The sequence below is a fragment of the Triticum aestivum genome, chromosome 6B (assembly GCF_018294505.1).
Source record: "Triticum aestivum cultivar Chinese Spring chromosome 6B, IWGSC CS RefSeq v2.1, whole genome shotgun sequence".
Taxonomy (NCBI): Eukaryota; Viridiplantae; Streptophyta; class Magnoliopsida; order Poales; family Poaceae; genus Triticum; species Triticum aestivum.
The window spans coordinates 75009765-75024645 of NC_057810.1; the positions used below are offsets into that span (position 1 = coordinate 75009765).

The window sequence follows — 14881 nt, forward strand, 5'->3', positions numbered from 1 at the left end:
CCGGGACTAAAGGCCAAGGGTATTAGTAACGACCTTTTAGTCCCGGTTCCTAAACCGGGACAGAAGGCCCTTACAAATCGGGACAAATGGCCCTTTTTCTACTAGTGGTACAACGAAATCTGATATTACATTGCCCAGATCGGCAGGCCGCGGACACAAGAACTAGTGGGTTCGCACAGATCGAGAATAAGCCAAGGAAGCTTAGGTATAGTGGCTCGGTACCCAGCCAGGGATCCGGCCAAAATTCTATATCGTCCCAATTACCTAAGGTGAAGGAAATCCCTGGACAAATGTCCTTCTTGATCTTTTGTATGGAGCGCCAAAATTGTGATCCTCCCAAGCAGGAGCATGCCATGAGAGGCATACCTCTGAGGTATTTTGATTGAATGAGCTGTAGCCATAGGCTGCCCTCGCCACGAAGGATCCCCAGACTCATCGTAGCATAAGTGCAACATTCATCCGGCAAGAGGCCATAATGCCCGGGCCTCCCTGGTCCTTTGGCATACACTAGATGACCCGTTGCGCCAATAGCGCGCAAAGGGCGAAGGCAGACCAAGCATTTCGAGCATGCACGTTAGAATATTTCGATATCGATTGGGTCATAAGGAAATAGATATTTAGGTATGAAGTTGATAGGTACCCAAGGAGGGCCTCCCTGATTTCATTAAAACCAGAAGCCAAAAGGTAAAAGAAACTACAATCATGCCCTTGAGATACACGTGTTGAGAGACAACATCAATAGTTGTTTCATGAACAACCACCACGACGCACAGCGCCGACCACATGTCAGGCATGACTACTGGTCTTGGTTCCATCGACCAGTTCCAGCTGCAGATGGAGCGGCAGCGCCTTTGAGCTGCAGCGGGAGAGCTGTCCCGTTCCTCTCTCCATGTACTCGTACTAAAGTGAAGTGAGAAAGCAACTGGAGGACACCGACCAGGCCACCTTGCTCCATCTTCAGGGTGGCTCATGCTGCAGCTTGGTAGTGGAGCGGCTCCCCTGTGACAGCTCTCCCGTTGTAGCTCAAAGGCGCTGCCGCTCCATCTGCATCATGGTGGCCCGGCGATGCAGCGGCTCGATCTTCAGGGTGGCTCATGCTGCAGCTTGGTAGTGGAGCGGCTCCCCCGCGACAGCTCCCCCGTTGCAGCTCAAAGGCGCTGCCGCTCCATCTGCATCATGGCGGCCCGGCGACGCAGCGGCTCCATCTACATCATGGCGGCCCGGTGGCTTGGAGCTCCATATGCATCTCGACGGCCCATTAGCTCCCACTGCAGCTCGGAGCTGGGGAATCAGCATATCGTGTCATCGTTGCTTGTATCGGCGAGCCAAATCTTCGCAGTTGCCACTATTGCTGGTACACTCCCGTACTGGATGCTTACGTCCTTGTAGGTCGGAAAAGAAGAAAAGGAGTACCGACGTGGCCGGTGTTCTTGAGAAGGACATACTCTATAAATGTATATATAATTCTCCTACATGTTCACAAATAGCAGAATATATTCATTTTTTCTCACAGCATCTCCTGTAAAGAATTTCTTACAATGTATTTTCGAGTTTAACATCGATTTTTCCATCTATTCTGCATCCTTGCTTTTCATGCCAATTTATTCATTATTACCAACCTTCAACAGTCAATCGCGACATGTAAAACAAAAAAATTGTAATATTTTCTAACAAATAAGTAATAACTGTGGAAAAGGATCACAAGCATCAAAAGATCGTTAAGCCTGGCAAGGAACAAACAGGTTTAACATTTTCTAACAAATAACTAACTATAAAAGCCATGCCAGAACAGCCAGCTATTTCCCCTTACTAAACCCTCTTTTCCAAGCCAGATCAATGCAACAGCTTTCAAGATGAAGGAAGTAGCACCTTTCGATAGAGAATAGGCAATAATAATCAACTGTGTCTTCCTAAGCCAGCTCTTTAATCACATCGACCTACAACCAAGAAAATTGGACATTTAAAAATTTCATCAAGCAACTGGTATACAATTCCAAATGAAGCTAAAATTAATTATTCCATGAGGTGATGAAACCTACCTCTGTAGGTGATGCAATTCAAATCATGCCAGGGCGATGAACAAAATAGCCTGCAGCATTCAACTAACACACACTAGAGCTGAAAGGCAGTATTTCTTTGGTTCTCAAAAAGGGACAGTAGCAACAACGGCTGATGTTGGCTGCAAGCAAAAGCACAATAAATAAAATAAATAGGAAAACAACATAGTAAGGTGATGCCAAGCATCCAAGATCCAACTTTATGCCTACACATAATAGCAAAAAAAGGATTTCAATCTACAGAAGTAAATAATCACTACTCGTCCTTTTGTTTAGCAGTACCTCACCCTCCGAACCAACACAAGATGGTTACATATTTGCCTTTTTCCTGAAACCATTTGCATTTGGGAAGCATTTAACCACCCCTAATCGGGGAGGAGCTGCAAGTTTTCATTTCTATACTTGCTAATTTCCAACATGTGTAATAGCCTACTAAACCAAATCATCCAAAAAAGTTAGATAATCTTCTCCGCTATGATTGTTGTACAATAAAGTCCATGAGGTAAATAGAAATAAAAGCACCCTGATCTCCCTCAATACCTAAATTGTAACTACTCAATTTGTTATCTTTTACTGGAACAAAATTACAGAAAAATCAAATCACATGACTAATAGATTAATCCTCCCCTGTCAGCCTTTTTGGATTTTCATCAAAGAACTTGTAGACACAGAGAAACAAAATCGGCACAAACAAAATGAGAAGCTCCGGGAGCAGAGGACTCAAAGAAAAGGACAGGAATAAATCAGTAAGAAGAGAAGGGACCTCAAGTCAAACTGTGACCGGGCGAACTCTCGGCTACGTTGGCTGATCGAGCCTCTCCTGTTGAGCACCTACGACGAGGAAGAGGAGTTACTCACAAATTGTTGAACTTCCTCAGAGGTAACCAAGGGCGTTCTTTCCTTAATAATGTCCCCTGAGCCCGATAATCGAATATCTACAGTAGCCCCAAGTAAGTAAACACCTTTCCATGCAAGACGAGTATACCACTAACTTACCTGAGCAGATTTGTTTTAATACATGATTACAGATCAAACCAAAGAGATGATTCCACACTGAAATCATATAAGGTTCTTGCTTTTTCCAATATGCAAAGCCAGTTTCCATTCAAAATGGAACATCTGCAGGAGCATTTAATCAACAGTGACTTGAGCCACTGGTACATAGTTACCAAGAAAATGTCGACATACAATAGCGGGCAAGCTTCTTCGAGACGCAAATATGAAAAACCAGTATCTTTATCTGAAAGCAACCACACAGTTCCTTTGTCAGATGCAGTCAGTAGTCAAAGAAAAGAAGTGGATGTTAAGAAATTAGAACTTCACACACACCTCCAATAGTGTTTTAGCCTGTGTAGGAGACAAGTATGCGTTTGCACCCAGGAATTTAAGCATTTGCCGAGATATCTTGTAATGCGGTTCCAGGCAATCCCGACCCTCTTCTTAACAACACTAAGCTGCTGAAAGAAACCTGCAAAATCATCCAAACCAACAAAGATGATATTAGGACGAGACCCCTTGCATCACCTACCCTTATCCAAGCTATACAGATAGACATACCTTGCATCTGGTCCTCGTAGAATCCATGGGGCGTGTTCTCCAGCTCCTGATTGCTTTCCTAGATCCTCTGCTCCTTCCCCTCCAGCGGCTGCACCAATCATAGCAGAACATCAGGGACAAGAACGCCCCAAACACCCCGAGCTCCATGCCCAGTGGGGGTGGAGGTAGAGGTGGCGCCTCTCATAGCGCAGAGGAGGCAACGACGCGGTGGCGCGGTGCCGGCGCCGCTCCGGACGATATCGATGTAGGGGGGGACAAGGCGGCGACCAGGTGAGCAAGCAACGTTGCAGCATGGTGGTTGGGGAGCAGCAGTGGTGTGTACTGCGGGAGCGAGGAGGCATGGGAGAGCAAGAGAGAGAAGGGGAGCAGGAGGTTGTGGCTGCCTCGATTCCTCTCAGATCGAGAGAGAGAGAGAGAGAGAGCGCACGGGGCAGCCACAGCTCGGCGTCGTCCATCCTGGGCGGGGACGGCGGTGGCAGCGGCGAGAGGAACGGGGGTTGCTGCCTCACGGGGGGAGAGGGCTAGGTCTCTCCCTCACTGCCCGCTCGCTTCGCTCCTTCTTTTCTTGCTGCTCGCTAGCTTTTTTTCCTCAAGCGGGGCATTCGCTGTGCCTGGCCCACACTACAAGAAATATGTCAACTAGTGACCTTCGGTCAGTGACCCTGAAAGAATTGGTCATAGATCTACGACCATTTGAGACCAATTGGTCAAAAGCTGCTTCGGGGGCTCTAAACCCTCAACCATATCGACCATTTTGGCCAGAAAAGTCATAATTTCCTTACACGAAATGGTCATAAAATAGATAGTTGTGGTCGGCGGCCTTATTTTGGCTGATTAGGACCTATCTAGATGGTCATATTGTTGTAAACATAGATGCATTAATGTGACTAGATTTCCACATCATCACTTTTGTCTACGTGTCCTATCTAGTTGTCATGACTGGACTATCACATCATCATTTTCACCTACGTGTCCTATCTAGTTGTCATTTTTCTTCTTACGTGTCACTTGAATTGAAGATTAAACTGACCTTGGGGCTACTACTTCCACACGGGACCCACTAACATGTGCGACCCCGAGCTCCATGCCCAGTGGGGGTGGAGGTAGAGGTGGCGCCTCTCATAGCGCAGAGGAGGCCACGACGCGGTGGCGCGGTGCCGGCACCGCTCCGGACGATATCGATGTAGGGGGGGACAAGGCGGCGACCAGGTGAGCAAGCAACGTTGCAGCACGGTGGTTGGGGAGCAGCAATGGTGTGTAATGCGGGAGCGAGGAGGCATGGGAGAGCAAGAGAGAGAAGGGGAGCAGGAGGCTGTGGCTGCCTCGATTCCTCTCAGATCGAGAGAGAGAGAGAGAGAGAGCGCATGGGGCAGCCACAGCTCGGCGTCGTCCATCCTGGGCGGGGGCGGCGGGGGCAGCGGCGAGAGGAACGGGGGTTGCTGCCTCACGGGGGGAGAGGGCTAGGTCTCTCCCTCACTGCCCGCTCGCTTCGCTCCTTCTTTTCTTGCTGCTCGCTAGCTTTTTTTCCTCAAGCGGGGCATTCGCTGTGCCTGGCCCACACTACAAGAAATATGTCAACTAGTGACCTTCGGTCAGTGACCCTGAAAGAATTGGTCATAGATCTACGACCATTTGAGACCAATTGGTCAAAAGCTGCTTCGAGGGCTCCAAACCCTCAACCATATCGACCATTTTGACCACAAAGGTCATAATTTCTTATACAAAATGGTCATAAAATAGATAGTTGTGGTCGGCGGCCTTATTTTGGCTGATTAGGACCTATCTAGATGGTCATATTGTTGTAAACATAGATGCATTAATGTGACTAGATTTCCACATCATCACTTTTGTCTACGTGTCCTATCTATGTAGCGCATCGATCCTAGCCACCAGGCTAGCACTTCACATGTAATACAGGAGCGCACCGGCTGCTTTTAAACAAACTACGTCGCTGGGCCAGGACCTCGGTAAGTGGATGGAAATGGGCCGTAAGTCGGCCTGGAGAGCGAGCGCGCGCGCTGGCGCGCTGACAGCTACTCGTGGCTGTGGATTTGTTTTTTACTGTTTTCATTGCTACAAATTAAATTTGGCCTCCAAATTGACCGACAGCAATTTTCAAAAAAATGAAAAATTAGTCATAGTCTTTATAGACCATTTGGAACCATTTTTTACAAAGAAAATACAAGCTTGCCCATGAGTATATATTCCTTTGATAGGGACTTTAGGGGACTTCGAATTAGGGTTTGGGGGTTTTGTCTTTTTTAAAAATGGACCCGCATTACTAACTAGTGGACACGCCATGTGGGATCTGCCCTACTAACTAGTGTTAAAAATGATAATCAAATATTTGAAAAATGTTAAATGTGTATACAAAAAATGTTTACCATGTATTAAAAAATTATGAGAATAGAGAAAATGTGTCTCACATATACGGAAAATGTATACCAAAAAATATAATGTGTATGAAAAAAGTTGATCATCTATGTTAAAAAATGTTAATCTAGGCATTCGAAAAATATGTTAAACAATTTTTTTATTAAATGTAGACCATGTTTTAAAAACAATTAAGCTTGCATTTAAAAATGTTAAATATATATAAAAAATGGAGTGGTTCCATTTTACAACAATTATTTTCCATTGAAAGATAAATAATAGCTCATTTTTTAGAACATTTATTTTAATATTTGTCGTATTGCAAGTTGGTTATTTTTCTCGGAAACTAGGTCACATATAATGAAACAATATGAAGGTTTCTCATTTTTTTATTTTTTATTTTAAAAATTTTCATGCCCGTTTCAAAATGCGGCCAAAACGGCGGGTAGGATCGTTTGTAGCTAGGGGTTAAATCCTGGAAAACTCTTGGTGTTTCTCTGAAGAAATAGCTATTTACGTACCTAGAAATCATTTTTGGAAAAAATTAAGAATAATATATAAGGCAGCTGTAGTTCAAATTTGACCCGGTTCCAACTAAATCGGCAGAAATTTGTCTTTTTCTCGAGAGGTGCATCAAAGCTTTATACAGGCAACCATTTGGTTCGATTTTGCAACAAATATATGGTACGTCCTTCAAAAAAACTCATTTTGGACACTCAAAAAATGGAAAACGAATTTTTCATGTCCGTTTCAAAATGCGGTCAAAACAACGGGCTTGACCGTTCCTAGCTAGTGGTTGAATCGTGAAAAAAATTTGGTGTTTCAAAATACGGCCAGAAATAATTGCCGTATTACAAGTTTATTATTTTTCCTCGGAACTTGGCCACATATAATGACACAATGCGAAGGCCTCCCAATTTTTTGATTTTTTTAGAATTTTTTATGCCCGTTTGAAAATACGGCCAGAAATAATTGTTGTATTACAAGTTTATTATTTTTCCTGAAAACTTGATCACATATAATGACACAATGCAAAGGTTTTCCAATTTTTTGATTTTTTTTGAAATTTTTATGCCCGTTTCAAAATGCGGTCAAAATGCCTGGCTTGACCATTCCTAGCTAGTTGTTGAATCTTGAAACTTTTTTTGGTGTTTCTCTGATTAAATAGATACTTATGTACCTAGAAATGATTTTTGGAAAAAATAAAGAGCAAACTACGAGGTAGCTATAGTTCAAATTTGACCCGCTTCCAGCTGAATCGGCGGAAATTTGTTTTTTTCACCAGAGGTGGATCAAAACTTTTGACACCCAACCATTTTCTCAATTGTGAATTATATATGGCCTAGTATTTTATAAAATTTATTAGGTCCAATTTTGCAATAAATATATGGTAGGTCCTTCACAAAAAAACTCATTTTGGGCACTCAAAAAAATGGAAAATGGCTCTTTTGTGCAATGAAAGTGAAAACTCCCTTAGACAACATTGTTTGGAATTCCAAGATTCACCCTTGTGCACGATATGAGATTGTTTAAACAAACTATGACATGAATGTGGCCATAAGATTGATCATTTGGCTTGAAAGCCATGAATCTTCACACATGATAGCTCATTTCTGAGAATACTTTTTGAAAATAATTACCACATTACAAGTTTATTATTTTTTCTGTAAACTTGGTCACATATAATGACACAATGCGAAGGTTTTCTAATTTTTTGACTTTTTTTGAATTTTTTATGCCCGTTTCAAAATGCGGTCAAAACGGCAGGCTTGACCATTCGTAGCTAGTGGTTGAATCTTGGAAAACTTTTGGTGTTTCTATGATAAAATAAATACTTATGGACCTAGAAATGATTTTTGGAAAAAATAAAGAGTAAACTATGAGGCAGCTGCAGTTCAAATTTGACCCGCTTCCAACTGAATCGGCGGAAATTTGTCTTTTTCACGAGATGTGGATAAAAACTTGTGACTCCCAACCATTTAGTCAATTGTGCATTAAATATGGCTTAGTATTTTATAAAATTAATTTGGTCTAATTTTGGAACAATTATTTGGTAGGTCCTTCAAAAAACTCATTTTGGGCACTCGGGAAATGATTAAAAATAGCTAGAAAGATAAAAATGCATGCAAATTGGTGATCATCCAAAAAATGTGGTCTAACTTGAGAGAAATATTTAGTTGTGCCATTTTGCAAAATATTTTGATAGCTGCTTCACAAAATACCCATAGTTTTAGTACTTAGAAACTATTTAAAACCATAAATTTTCTAGGCCAATCAGGGGTCATCCAACGGATCACCCCCCTTAGCCGATTTGAACCGTCCGTTCTAGCTGATCTGACTGTTCACCTCTCATCAGCCCAATCCGAACCCTAGCCTCTCTCTTCCCCTCTCTCTTCCCCTCTCTCTTCCCCTCTCCGCCGCCTCTCTCTTTCCCCTTCTCCCCGATCCAGATCCAACCCAAGCGCCCCGTCCTCCACCGCCGCCCCGTCCCTTGCCATAAGCCACCCACCTTCGGATCCCTCCGCCCGCTCGCGCCTTTGCTCCCTCTCCACCTGCGGGGCCGTGCCCCTCGTGCTGCTCCCCGACGATGCGGGCTCGCCCGAGTGGCGGGCGACCGGCGGCGGCGACACCAGCGTCGTCGCGAGGGGGCTGCGAGTGGCGGGCAACCCGCACCTCTTCCGTCTTCCTCCCCTTGGCCTCGATTCCCCAATCCACCAAACACCGCCGACCTCCTCTCCTCTCCCACCATCGACCTCCTCTCCCCAACCAGCCCCACCGATGACTTCCGCGGTCTCCCCATCCCCGGCAACCTCCGCCCTCGACCCCGTCGCCCTGGCGGCCCCTAACCTCTCTTCCTTTCCATGGCGACTGGCGAGGGAGGATCCAGATCCACTCGAGCGTGACTGCGGCGGCCACGCACCACAGAGGAATCCTCCTCCTCCGACACCACCGCCTCCGCGCCCTCCTCCTTCAAGCCCCTAGTCCCCTGCTGCGTCCAGCCTCCACATACACCCCTCCTCGCGCCCGGCCGAAACCCTAGCCAGCGGGCGGCCATGGCGGACGAAGCTGCCGCACGCCAGAGGTAGAGCGCAGGCCTCTCTCCTCCAAGACCCCGACAATGGTATGAATCCCTCCTCCCCTTCTCTGTTTTTCCCCTCAGTTCCTCATCTGATGCGTGTTTTTTCTGCGTGTTCATCTGTTGCCAAGGTGACTGCTCTCTTGCTTGGTGTGTGTGCAGTTTGGTACCATCCCGTGGGGAGGGCCAGGGACAAGCTGCTCTGATCCGGCGATATTCCTCAGTAATCATGTTCAATCATTGCCCTGCTTTTTAGTTTTTGTATTGTTAATGGTGATGGTACATGTATCTGATTGTTTCATTTCCTTAGCCCGGAGAAGAGCCTTGCCCCTTGGACCCCTGGATTGCAGTAGCTGACAAGAGCAAGTATGTGAATCTACAGACTCTCAAATTGCAGGAAAACCCTGAGGTTAGTATTAGGCTTCCTGCAGAACTGTTGAGTTGAAGTAGTCCACTTTTATGTGATGTTCACTGGCTAACTGCTAGCATGACAACAACCATCAATCATCCAGGATGTTCCAACTGGTGAGCTTCCAAGGAATGTGCTGCTTTCTGTAGACAGACATCTTGTTCAGACAATTGTTCCGGGGACTAGATTAACTATCGTTGGCATCTACAGTCTATTCCAAGCATCTGGGACAAACAAGTACGTTTTGGAACCAGAGTTTTTGTTGTTGTTATCTAGGCTGGTTACATGGCTGATGCTGCCGTATATTCATTTTGCAGCCAGAAAGGTGTTGTTAGAGTTAAATAGCCCTACATTAGAATTGTGGGGTTAGAGCAGTCTCGAGATGACAACACAAATGGCCCCTCACATTTCACACTTGATGAGGTAGTTTAATTTCTTCTGTTTTCATTAATCACCGGAGCTGCACTTTTTCCCTGTGATGTTAACTTCATTGTTGGGTTGCAGGAAATGGAATTCAAAGAATTTGCGCAGAGGCCGGATGCATATGCCAAGATTTGTTCAATGATTGGCCCTTCAATTTATGGTCATGGTGATGTCAAGAAAGCTATTGCGTGCCTCTTGTTTGGGGGATCAAAGAAGGTATTTGATCTTTTCAGCCTCTGATATGTTATATGTATTGCAAATTAAATTTTATTCTGTAGCTAATTGGGTGGTGCTCCCATGCTATTTAAACTGTTTTATACTACAGAGGCTACCAGATGGTGTCCGTTTGAGAGGGGACATTCATGCCTTGCTTTTGGGTGATCCATCCACAGCAAAATCGCAGGCAAGTGCTGTTTTAAGTTATCATGAGTCATGGCATTTAGTTTGTTGGCAAATAACTTGATAATATATGTCATATCAGTCTTGTCAACTCCCTAGAGTTGAAATTTGTAAATGGTTAGTGATTTCACTTGCTGGAATATTTGGAAGGAGTGAAACGTAATATAGTTTGATACCTTTAACTAGCAAGTAGCTTTCAAGTCAGTCAACTTTCAGTGATAAGGTCCTGCTCTCCTTTGCTTTCCCCTTTTTTTAAGGCAAAGCAAAAGCTTTATAACTTAACGGTACGTGGGCATATCACCCATCGCACAATCAGCCACACGGGCTGGTACATCATCCTCCCACTCAATGTATAGGTTCGGATCATACAGGTGTCCCACTGCTGCTAGCTCGTGGGCTACAGTGTTGGCGGCATGCCTACAAACAGAGATTACATGAAAAGAAAACCACAGTTTCAACTGGAATTTAGTGTCCTCTATCACTGCTGCATATGCTGACGAGTCCGCCTTCTGCATGTCAAGTGCTTCGAGTAGCAGTTGCGAGTCTGTCTGGAATTCCACTCGAGTGAGCCCCAGATCAGCAGCAAGCGAGACGGCCTGAGACATAGCAAAAGCTTCAGCTGCAAACGGATCATTGACATTTGCTTGGCAGCCAGTGCGGGCACGGATGATTGTGCCATCTGCTGTTCTCGCCCCACGCCCCACCCCGCTTGGTTTGTCCCTGGAAGGAAAGAGCCGTCTATGTTGATCTTCACCATATCACCCGCAGGGGGGCTCCATTTTTCCAGTGCTTTCTTCAGTTGTTTGCCTAGAAACTCGATGTACTCTAGGACATTACTTCTGGTCCTCCTGGCAATCTCCTCGCCCGGTGCCGGCAGTTCTCCTTCCCTCAACTTGTTGCGGTTTGCCCACCAGAGCCACCAAAAAGTAAGGACGTGCATGCATTTTTTCTCATCCAGCCCCACAAATAATCCAGCATTGCATGCACGGACGTGATTCCTTCCAATTCCATTCTCTCTTTCTCCAAAGCCAGATCTCGCCACACCACCTTAACTAACCTGCGCTTGATGAACAAGTGGGCACCATCTTCCACTGCACGGCCACAAAAGAGACATGTCGTGTCCTCAATCGGGATCCCTCGCTTCTCAATGTTGGTTCTGAGCGGCAGTGATTCGTGTTTCATTCTCCACACAAACAGCTGGATGTTCTTTGGCACCAGGATTTTCCACAGCCTCTTCCATTGTTCGTCCGGGTGGTTCTCCAGGTTACCCACAGTGTCCGAGCTCATGCCGACCCCTCCGTCCTTTTTTTGCCATTCTGTTTGTATGTGAAGCTTGTACGCGCTCTTTACCGAGTGCCTCCCCTTGCTATCGTACTGCCAGGCTACAAAGTCCTGAACTCCCTCCCGCAAGGGAATTTGCAAAATGTGCCTCGCATCATCAGGCCAGAAGGTTTCGCGGACTAACCGCTCATCCCATGTTCCAGAAGCTGGGTCGATCAAGTCATTTACCCACTTTAGGATATTGTTGCCTTTCAGTGTGATGATCCGGCATGACCACGGCCGCGGGATCCATGGATCATCCCAGATCTTCACAGTAGAGCCATCCCCGATCCTCCAAATATATCCTTCCCTGATGAGGTCCCTTCCGGCTAGCAAACTACGCCAAGCATACGATATTTCATCCTTAGGGGCAACATCAAGGATGTTACCTTTAGGGTAGTAACGGGCCTGAAGGGTTCTTGCACATAGGGTGTCCGGACTCTGAATCAGTCGCCAAACTTGCTTCGACAGCATAGCTATATTGAAACTGTGCATGTCCCGAAAGCCTAGGCCCCCATGCGCCTTGCTCAAAGTTAGTTTTTGCCAAATGATCCAGTGTGTGGTATTTTCCTTGTCCTGTTGGCTCCACCAATAATTCCCGATCAAAGAGCTTATTTCCTTGCAAAACGTCTTGGTGAGGTCGAAACATGACATAGCAAAGGTGGGTATTGCTTGGGCCACTCCTTTAACTAAGGTGTCCTTGCCTGACTTTGCAATTAGCTTCTCTTTCCAGCGATATACCCGTCCCGCAATGCCCCCCTTGACATAAGCAAATGCCTTCCTTTTGGACTTACCTACATGCAGTGGAAGCCCTAGATATTTCTCGTTCCAGGATTCACTCTGAATCTGCAAGGCTGTTTTGACCGCATCCTTATCCTCCTCACTTGTATTAGGGCTGAACATGAGTGCTGATTTTTCCAAGTTTATGCACTGTCCCGAACAGTTTTCATACAGGTCCAACACCTCTCTAAGCGCTGCCCCTTCCATCTGGTTCGCCTTCATCAGAAGAACAGAATCGTCAGCAAACAAAAGGTGGGAAATCAATGGTGCCGTCGGGCAAATTTTCACTCCTGAGATTCTTCCCTCCCGTTCAGCATCATGGAGGAGTGCACACAGGCCCTCACCACAGATCACAAACAGATATGGGGACACCGGGTCCCCTTGGCGTAAGCCTCGTGAAGGGCAAAACTGGTGTGACAGTTCCCCGTTCAGCTTGATCTGGTACCGGACCATGGTTACACAGTTCATAATCAGCTCCACCCACCTTGCTTGGAAACCCAGTTTATGCAACATCGCACGGAGGAACTCCCATTCCACTCTATCATAGGCTTTACTCATATCAGCTTTGACTGCTGTCACTCCCTCCTTCCCTTTCCTCTTGTTCATCAGATAGTGTGAAATTTCATAGGCCACTAGGACGTTATCAGTGATCAACCGCCCTGGTACGAACACGCTCTGGTTTTCTGATATGAGCATTGGGAGGATCAACTTGAGCCTGTTAGCAATCACTTTCGAGACCAGCTTATAGACGACATTGCAAAGACTTATCGGTTGTAGATCCTTGATCCTGTTCGGGTTCTTGACTTTGGGGATGAGAACGACGGTGGTACCATTCCAGCCCAGTGGCATATTACCTCCATTCAAAACCGCAAGGACCTCCTCTACCACTCGATCGCCCATGAAGTGCGAGTGTTGCTTAAAGACCACCGAGGGCATGCCGTCTGGCCCTGGCGCTTTGAGATCGCCAATGTGGTCCAGTGCCGCTTTCACCTCCTCCCTGGTAAACTCCATATCAAGCATGTCACGCATTTGGCCCATAACTCTAGGCTCGACCTTCTCAATGGGCTCATTTACTCTATCCCCAGCACTGGAAGTAAACAATTCCTAAAAAAAAGAGCAAATGTAATTGTTAAGATCCTCCCCCTCCTTCACTACCGACCCGTCCTCCTTCTTCAACTCCTTCACCCGGTTTGCCTTCCTCCTGGCCGACGCATAGGCCATAAAGTAATGGGTATTTCTGTTGCCGTCTCTTAGCCAATCCACATGAGAACGATGCTTGGCCTTGGTGTTCTTCTTCTGCTTTAGATCCTCAACCACACACCTCAAACAACCCTCTTCTTTGATCTTTTCTTCCAAAATTGCAGCCTTCATACACCTCTCCAGCTCCTGTTTAGCCTTCTTTAACCTTCCAGCAAGCTCTCCCGCCACATCTTTTGCCCATGTTTGCATTCTCCCAGGTACTCCTTTAAGTGCTCCACCCACACTAGCCTCCCCATCCCGCCAACATTCCTCCCAGGCTCCTTGTATCTTAGCACTACACCCCTCCTCCTTCAACCACCATGCCTCAAACCTGAATCCTCCATCATCTCCCGCCTTCCTAACTAGCTCCCCCTCTGTGTTGACAATCACTGTCCGGTGATCCGAGTGACGAGGATCACCATTTGTGACCGAAAAAGCCAGGAACACCTCGCACCATTTTGCAGTAGCCGTAGCCCGGTCCAACCGCTCGCAAATGTAATTCCATAGCTCTTTACTGTGATTCCTCCAGGTAAATTTATCTCCCCTAAATCCGATATCACACAGATCACAGGCCTCCTAGGCTTCACGAAAATTGTTCATAAGTTGTTGCGGTCGAGTCCCCCCTCCAACCTTCTCATCACTTGATAGGATTTCATTAAAATCGCCAGGACATAACCAAGGTCGTCCGGTCTGATGCTGCTGTCCAAGTATTCGCATGGTCCTCCAAGTTTCCTGTTTACGCCCCGAAGCAGATTCCCCATAAACACCGGTCAACCTCCAAACCATCCCCTCATCATCTGTGACATCCACATCTATATGCCTCCGTCCATAAGATCGCAGCGAAACTCCCACTCCCCTACGCCAGAACAAAGCAATCCCACGACTCCTCCCTTCTGGATTCCATGCAACCATGTGTGTCAAGCCCACCATCCACCTGAATTTCTCCATCTCTTTTTCTGTTAGTTTTGTCTCCGCCAAGAAAGCACGTCGGGCTCCTCCATTCTCCCCATCTCGACGAGACTACAAACTTTCGGGCCATTCCCGAGCCCCCGGCAGTTCCAGCCGATGATTTTCATTGCGCCCGGCGGGGCTGCTCCGGCAGCCCGGCCGATATGCTAGTGTTTTTACGTTCTTGGCAGCAGTCAAACCTGCCTCCCCTTTCTCTGTGACTTCTCCCGCTTCCAATCGCCCCTTCTTCGCCTCGGTCTCATGATCCTTGTATTCTTCCTGACTCCTCTTCTGCCCCAA

At 46.4% G+C, this 14881-nt stretch overlaps 1 long non-coding RNA gene across 1 annotated transcript; it reads left to right on the forward strand.

Annotated features, from left to right (window-relative positions):
• Window positions 1-9801: 9801 nt before the first annotated feature.
• LOC123133540 (uncharacterized) lies at window positions 9802-10298 on the forward strand. The gene is made up of 3 exons (XR_006465284.1): window positions 9802-9895; window positions 9977-10111; window positions 10221-10298. It is a non-coding gene; the product is annotated as an uncharacterized lncRNA (long non-coding RNA).
• The last annotated feature ends 4583 nt before the right edge of the window (window positions 10299-14881 follow it).